The sequence below is a fragment of the Crocodylus porosus genome, unplaced genomic scaffold, assembly GCF_001723895.1.
Source record: "Crocodylus porosus isolate Cpor-Errol unplaced genomic scaffold, CroPor_comp1, whole genome shotgun sequence".
Classification (NCBI taxonomy): Eukaryota; Metazoa; Chordata; order Crocodylia; family Crocodylidae; genus Crocodylus; species Crocodylus porosus.
In genome coordinates, this window is record NW_017728918.1 from 108,594,547 (window position 1) to 108,603,200 (window position 8,654).

General features: G+C 40.6%; 1 protein-coding gene across 1 annotated transcript in view; it reads right to left on the bottom strand.

Moving 5' to 3' along the window:
- Positions 1-8,654, bottom strand: part of SGK1 (serum/glucocorticoid regulated kinase 1) — a 112,603-nt gene that overhangs the window by 65,372 nt on the left and 38,577 nt on the right. The gene's annotated exons all lie outside the window — the stretch shown is intronic.

Sequence of the window (8,654 nt, forward strand, 5' to 3'; positions counted from 1 at the left end):
GAGCTGAGGCACAAACATTATATCCTAGATCCAAAATCTCCTTAAGTTTTAGGTCAACAGGTTTGACCTTAGAATAAATTTGTCCTTGAAGATATAGCAAGAAAACTGCAAACTGTGCATCAGTATAAGACCTTGCCAAAATCTTAGTAATTCAGATTTGGGGTATTTGTACATTCATCTTTCATGCCTGTGATCTAGTCCTGTTTTGTGTGTGGCCATATCAACTACACAAAACAAAGACACATCACAAGGCCTTGTGCTCGGAGAAATAATATGAAATTAGTAATATGTAAATGCCTTATTCTAAGAACAAAGGTTGATAAATTCTAGGGAAGGAGGAAGTTTGGTGTCAGTCACGGGTATCAAAGATCCAGCTTGTGGATCAGGTCTGCCTCATGGAGCTCCATCATTTAGCCCTGACGCTGCCCCTGGATCCCCATGCTGCACGCAATGCATGCCAGACCAGCTTCACGTGCAAGTCCCCAGAGTGCACGCCTCACACGACAACCACTCTGTCCAGCCCAGGACCTGCACTACACACAGCACCCATTCTGGCCAGCCCAAGACACACATCACACATGACACCTGCTCCAGCTTCTCTGAGATGCACTGCATGCAGCCCCCACTTCCTCTTCCCTCTAGCCACCCCAAGCTGGAATGGGTGCCATGTGCAGTGCAGTCTCAGACCAAACAGAGCAAACAATCTGTGTGTTGGCTCTGGCATGTGGGTGACTAGATTTTCTGTGGGCTTGATTCAGCCCACAGAGCTGGCTACACACCATTCATTTGGCCCATGTAGACCAAACTGGCCCTTGCTAGTCAGATCAATTTGTAGTTATAGTGATTTGCATATACATTTCAGCATATATCAACCATATTGAATTCAATCCTTTAAGGCATTAAGGCATGTCCCACATACAAAACATTTATGTATCTTACCAGTTAAGTACTGTTCTTACAGTTAGATGGGATTTGGATGCAAATGCGGTGGTTTAAATGTCAATATGCATGTGATGGTATTATTATTTAATGAAAATATGAAACAAATTTGCCTTTTAAATAGACAGAACATCTTTGTTATTTTTCCCTTTTGGAAATGACTTACAAGTATTGGTTTGAAACCTCTACACTTTAAGCCACATAACACCACCTGTTCATCTCCAAGGAGTTTTACTATACTGGACATACCCTTTTCACTATAAATTAGATAAACTGAGTTTGATTCAAATTACTTTTGATCTTTCAGATGAGGGCTTTAAAACCAAGGGCTTTACTTATCTTGCCAGATAATTAAAGATCCTAAGGCATATTCATAACAACAGAAATTGGAATTACTATTTCTGACCAAAATTTCCTCTATCCACAGTGCTCTGTGTGGCCCTGGATGATTTTCACTGCTACTTTATGGATATTATTTGCAAAGTGCTTTGGAATTTTGAGGTGAAATATCAATATAAAATACTATTTTGATAAAGGCAGTATGGAAATCCCACATAAGGTAATGTAAAGCAATTTTCTTTATCTTGTAAAAAAACCCACATTAATGCCTGTCAAAATGTTTATTTGAAATATTAAACATTAAAATTACTTTTATGAGCATTCAAAGATGATGAGAATTTGTGTTTGGTCTTTTGATATTGAGCTCATCCAGTAAAGTTACTAAACTTACTGCATTTGAAAAGATTCACAGCTGATTTACAAACGATTGGGTGCCTCATTGCTTATTTCTAAAGCAGGCAACTGGTCTATCGTGTCATAGATTTGAGTCATAAAACTGATTGAGAAGCTTTCCTTCCTACAGACATTGCTTTGTCAGTTGGGACTGAAAAAGAAACCCCACAGTCAATTGTCTGCTATTCAGTTTATGCCATTCAACTGAAATTATACATAATTTTAGCCTGTGCATTTGCAAACTGTTCTTTGCCATTTCCATTTGAAAACCCCTTTGTGTTAAACATTTTCTGACTTGTCTAAATAAATATTATCCATAATAACCCTATATCAATCCATTATAAAACCATGAAAGTACATGCTGTATTTAGATTTAATCCTTGAAACAAAGATTTATTCCAGCTCACATTCATGTTGCTTTCAGAGCTGATTCTCACAGCTGTTAAGATTTCATCAAAAAAGAAAATGGAGGTTGCGTCTAGTCTTTTTAAGTCTTGGGATTTGCAATAAAGTTACAATTTAATCAACGCTGTTTAATCAATGGTCTTCATATGTGCAAATACCCATGTCTATTTTCAGGGGCATATACATATATGGGCATATACCTAGACACATGAACCTGGACACATGAACATGGGTACTCATATGTACTCAGTCACAGATCCCGTTAAAAACAGTAAGGTATTGATACTAATAGCTAAAAGAGTTCAGGTCCATTCAGCTAGAAACAGCTATGTAGTAAATAGTTGTGACCTGTGTCTGTGAACCTGAGCTTTCAGTTCACAGTCTGAGACTATACTTTTGCAGACTTAAGCCATGGTTTTCAGTGATGACAGTGTAAACTTTTTGCAGCCAGATCTTACTGAAGGAAAACAGAAAAATAAAATACCCTCCTAAATGGTCTAATTTCTTGTCCAATAGCATGAAGTCTTCTCAATCTATGCCTGATTTTTAGACAACACTGTAATGTATTTCTGTACCACAACATGATGGCTGTGCTTTATTTGTCTATTGTAAAGAATTAAGGAAAGGCTATAGAAGATGAGGAATGCCCAGTTGGCCGTCTCTAGATATGTAGCTCTTATAAATAAGAGCTCCTTTAAGTACTCTTTGCATTTTCAGTCTCCTCTTTTACAGAACATAGCCATAGAGCAGGGAATTAGAGCCATTGGATCCAGCCTGAGGAGCTGGGGGGCTTTGGGTGTGCCATGGTATGGCTGAATGGCCCTGGGGGCTTTGCATGCATTGTGACACAGCTGGGCAGGGCTGGGGTGGTGGGAAGGGTTACAAGTGCTACAACTAAGCAACCAAACACCAAAAAGAAGTGGAATTGATCTTGACTGCAGCTCCAAAACCTTGCCAACTGCTACAATAGAGAATACAGGTCTGAGAGGGATTGCCTGAGAAACTCAGCCTAGTCCCTGGCTATTGCAAAAAGTCACATCACATTATCCTGTTTGTAAATTTATTTAGCTGCATCTTAAATTAGTTATGTTGTTTGATCCACTACTCCTGCTGAAAGGTCCTACCAGACTTCTCTGCTCTGGTCATTAGAAACTTCCTTCAAGTTTCCAGCCAAAAATTAATTCATGGCCATTTTATATCAGTTTGTTCTTTAGCTTAAATAGAAGTCCGGTAATATATGTTTTTATTTCTATTTTTGTTATATCCTTTTTAATATAGATTAACTAAAAATAAACAGTTTCAAGGTGAAACTATATCACCACTTTTGTACAAGAATGATAACAAGACCATCTAACAACTTGTCACAGAGCCTGTATTCCTTTAGGAATACCAACCAGATGAGGATAAAAGAGAAACAAAACTCAGTGAGGTGATTCTTTTGAAAAGTTTCCCGAATCATTCTGTGAGGGAGACTGGATGCCCTGTTTCTCTCCAATATGCACAGTTATGTTGGCCACCACCACTTTTTCCTGTTTCTCCTTTCAGGTGTAACTGTGAAGTGTGCCAGCAATTTTAATCCAGAAACAAAAGTTTGACCCAGGTATTAAATGTTTGGGAAGCACTGCTCTACGAAGTGAATAAGAGGGCAGATTTTTACAAGTATTTAAAAATGCTTAAATCCAATGAACTGTCAATGCTTTTCTTTCCGTAGGGTTTTTTTTTTAAGCTAATCTATAGAATTTAACAGAGAAAGAAATTTCTGCCATCAGTTTAACAGCCTGAGTAAAGAGTCTGTATGAAATTCTGTAGGGTTTCTCCATAAATGCTCCAGCATCCACTTCTAAGCAGCATGCATTTAACTCTCCAGCACAATTGTCTCTCCCTTTCTCTTTTTCTCTTTCCCTCTCACAGAAATGCACAGCAGTTTAAAGTTACATCAGAATGGCTCCATCAGAAAAATATTTTGAGCTTGCCAACTACATCTGAGATGCACATGCTTTATCTGTCTTGACCCATGTGTAGCTCATCTTGGCCTGCGAATTTTGAAACATGCCCAAATTCCGCTATGCTTGCCTTATCCAAGTTACCAGTATGTTAAAGTTCTCTTAAAACTTGTTAGGCCAGCTTTTTCAAAACTGGCTTTTTAACCGTCATTATCTATTATATAATGTTGCAGTTTTATTTTGAAAAAAAAATTATTTGGATGAATTAGAAGTCAACTAAGTAAGTTTTATATTGACTGAAGGACACAAATAATAAAAAAACCCCAAGGAGACAGATATTCAGTTAAAAATTGTAACCCCATAGCAGTGGTTCTCAACGGGGCTGCCCTGGCACCCTGGAGTGCCGCAAACCCCTCTCATGGGTACTATGACACAGGTGCTGATGCCACAGAGAAAGCCAATTAAAACTGCCCGATGTGCGCTCTTCCTGCATTAGGACTCTGTTTCACCTTTTCCAATTTGACTCCTCCTACAGTTTCATCCCTGTGACATTGTGTCCGGGAGCAGCATAGACAGGTCTGAACTGGGAAGGGCTGCACAGCACAAGGCTGTTCCTGCCCACTTCAGGCTGATCAAAGTCCTAATGCAACAGGAGCACGGACACATGCCACAGCCCTTCCCAGGCTGCCTTTGCAGCAGGCAGTGAGGCAGCAACACCTACAAGGTCTGAAGCACTGAGATAAGCTGAAGATAAGCTGAAGCAGCAGAAGCAGTGGTTTTCACTGGCGCTCCTGCCACATTCAGAGTGGTGGAGGGGTTCTGTGGCTTTAAAAAGGTGGAAAACCACTGCCCTATTGGTGTGTCACAGCCCTTAGGTTTTCAGGTTTCAGTAGCTATATGTGCCCATACAATCAGTGTGACTCACTAGGAGACAAAAACATGCACCTGCTCAAGTATCATGTAAATTATCTTGTTATCCTATGACAGCACCTTGAGAATCACCTAGTTCACTGTGTATAACCTGGTAGTGTCATCAAATGAACACACAAGTGTAACTCCAAATATGTGAGAGAGCTAGTGTTGGTAATATCAGGAGACACACTGAGATTCATATGCCTTAATAGAAAGATGGGTATATATTGTGACTGAAGTCTAAGCATTTTAAATTCCTTTAGCCTCTTACGATGTTATTTTATCTATGGTACTTAGCCTACAAGCTCTGTGGTTTAAGAATCTTATTTTTATACCTGTCTGAAAGCACCCAGCATACAGCTGACATTTTCAAATTAATATGTAACAGTGGTCTTTTTGTGATCTTTTTATTTGGTGCAAATGAAAAATAAAAAAACATGTTCAGGAGCAGTGGTTCTCAACCTTTTTAGTCTCAGGGCACCCCTTGAAATTGCCAGCTTTTACCTTTCACTTGTTTTTTGCTTATGGAAAAATAATAGGGCAGTTTTTCTGCTGCAAAGAACTAAGAAAGACCACTGAACTTCAGAATGTTAGTGACTCTATGGATTCTTACTTGGATGTATCTGGGTTTACCTTGTGAATCATCGAAGTGTTTGTACACCTACCAGTGCTAATACTGTGCAATATCCTTTTAAGAATTCCCAACCCTGGTTGAGAATCACTGCTCTTTAGAATCATTTATTTTGCACAAGTATGATGACTACAAAGTCTTCTTGAAACTGATCAGAATAGTTTGAGACATGGCAAAGGAGGCCATGAATAAACCTTGAATAAACCTTTGATAACATTTCACAGCTGATCCCTATGACAACATTTGCCCTTGAACAAAAGCACCGAGTCGGTGGGACTCTTACATTGGTTTTGTTCTTTGCTCAATGATGCTGCAATCATGACTAGGGCCTCTAGTGCAGTAGTCACTAATCAGTCTATCATGGAGCCTCTGACAGGCCCTCCCCGAACCCCGCTTCCAGACTGAGATTGACTGTCAGAGGCTCCACATCCACCCAGGCAGGCAGGGGGTGCAGCTCAATCCAGTGGCAGAACAGACCTGGTGTCGCACTGCTCCCGGGGCAGCTGCAGCAGGGCTTGGTGTGCAAAGCCCAGCACGCAGTGGCAACTACCTCTACCCCATGCACAGCTCAAAGGACTTCTGCTGGGGGGCGTGCAGTGCCCTCCCATGCCTGGACCAGCCTCCCAGGCTCCGATCATCCCACCACCAAGCCTGGCCGGGGCCCCACTTAGCCCAGCTCCTGCCCCTGCCTCTGCCCTACTCCCTCCCTCACCGCAGGAGCCTCAATCTGTACCCCCCACCCTTTCTCTCCCCCACAGACTGACCAGCTGTGGGTGGAGGGGGAGTGGCACACAGTAGATCATGCTTTGGACTTTAATTAAAAAAGTACTCTGGTACTTTAAAAGGTTGGAGACACTGGTCTAGTGATAGCAGGAGAAGGGAGGGAAAAAAAAGTAATAAAAAAGCATGAGCTTCTGTTACAAGCATCAATCTACAATACTTGTAGACTTAATAAAAAACAAGTTCTGCACTCACATAACTATGAATGCTACCATCCAACTCTTGTTGATTTTAAGTCAACTGAGTTACTACATGTTTAGGCAATTGTAACCCTGGTCAGAATCTGGCCAACCAGTTTTATGTAGCCTGAAAAAGCCTCTGTATGCAGACATTGAGCTGCATACAGCCTTTATTATTAAAACCTTTTTTCTATATACTTAACCTGTATACTTTTGCTATAAAAGAGTCAGTGACCTTTCACTTAATCACCTCCAAGTCTTTGTGTGCAGAAACTTAGTTGAAAGATTCTTTATATGCTGGGTAGCTTTATCCAAGTAGTCATTCACCAAGCTACACTCTTTCTAATATGCAAAACAGCCTTTTGCTTCAGGCATCCACTGCTGACTAAGCACCTTTTAGTTGCCTACAGAAAAGAAACCAAGAAGCCTGAGGAAATTTTCCTTCAGGCAAATCTATCCCATATGAATGTGTAAACCTAATGAAAATCAGCTGTGAGGCCCTTTTGTACAGATGCACCACAATGTGTGTGATTTATAGCACATACAATAGTTTGCAGAATCCTCTGTCTTTGTGCTATAAATTTTAAGTTTCAGCTTGAAGAAAATTCATTTTCAGCTAATATCGGTGAACAAAAGAATAAATTTCTCAGCTTGTGCATATTTTCACTGTAACTGCCTGTGTCAGGTTTCTTCTCATAGAACATTTCATTATACCAATTATTTTAATTTCTTTCTCTCTCCATCAAAGATGCAGCAGATCTATCATAAAAAAAGGCTTCTGCTGTGAGCCTCTGTGATGGTGCCTGGATATATAATAAGCAGGGAAATCCTTACCACTTTTGCTCACCCTGGAACAATGATTGTTTATTTTCAGTCTTCACTTTCATATTCCTGCATGTTCTCTGCCTAGTTTTTTTAGCAGTTTTTCACAGATATTTTCATCAAGGACAATTTGTTTGAGTGCAATCTTGCTCCCTAGTATTTGCATCTTCCACATTTGTGTGATATAGACCTGAAGGAGTTCCAAAATATAGTGACTAATTTTTAATGTATTCTACTGGAGAAGACTATTTCGGAAGGGGAAAAAGAGCCACCTTTGTCTGCTTAAATTAATCTCACTAAAACTCTTACTTAGTTATTTACTTTCAGCCATTCAGTGATTAACTCTGTAATCTTCACAAGAATCTGGGTAGAATTTTACTTTTCATTGCATTTCATTGCTAAAATAGAGAGCACAATATTATCATTTCTACTGAAAAGAGTAAACTGTGACAACCAGCCTCTGTATTTCAGTGCCTAAATGCAACCAACATATTAAATGTGAAAAAATTATCCTCTTCTCTGACAAAGTAAAATTTTAATACAATTGGACATACTAGGTGTGCCCCACGAGCATGCACATACAGTTTGCAGCACTGCAGACTCATCTGTGGTACTGCAAACCACACGTGCTGCACATGCAGGCATTCACTGTGCTGCTAATTTGCAGCTCAGCAGGTTTTTTTGACACTGGAAGATCCCAGTGTCAAAAAAACCCCATGCCAGAGAAAAGTGGTATGATGCATGTGGTGGCAGTGTGTGCCACCTGAAACCTGGCCATGCTCCGCGCATCTGGATTTGCCACTGCTGGAGCCCTGGGAAGCCCCCAGGACCCTAGGTAAGGCGGCTGGTGACAGCCCCGGTTCTGGCCCCTGCCTCCCCTACCCCACATGAGGCAATTTGCCAGAGCATGCATGCAGGGGTATTTCCTGGGGACAATTGACAGGGGCACAAATATGTGATGCTGCTAGTTGTCCTCAGAGAACACACGTTCCCGCTCATTGGGATGTGCCCATTCTGTGCTGACTTAGACTCAGACAGTACCACCACATTGTTCAATGAAGCACATGAAGCTCCATGTACATGGAGTAAACTGGCGTACAGTCTGCCACATCAGTATATATTCAGAAGGCTATAGAAGAACTTCCTAAGCAAAAGTCATAGTGAATTCTGACAGAGTACTTCTTGCAGCATGGTATATTAACAAGATGGGGTCCCAGGTCTCTGAAATCTGGGAGAGAAAAGATGGTCTTATAATTAAAGCATGAGGGTTAGACTCAAGAAGCCATCATTCTATTGGAACTCAAAGGGTTA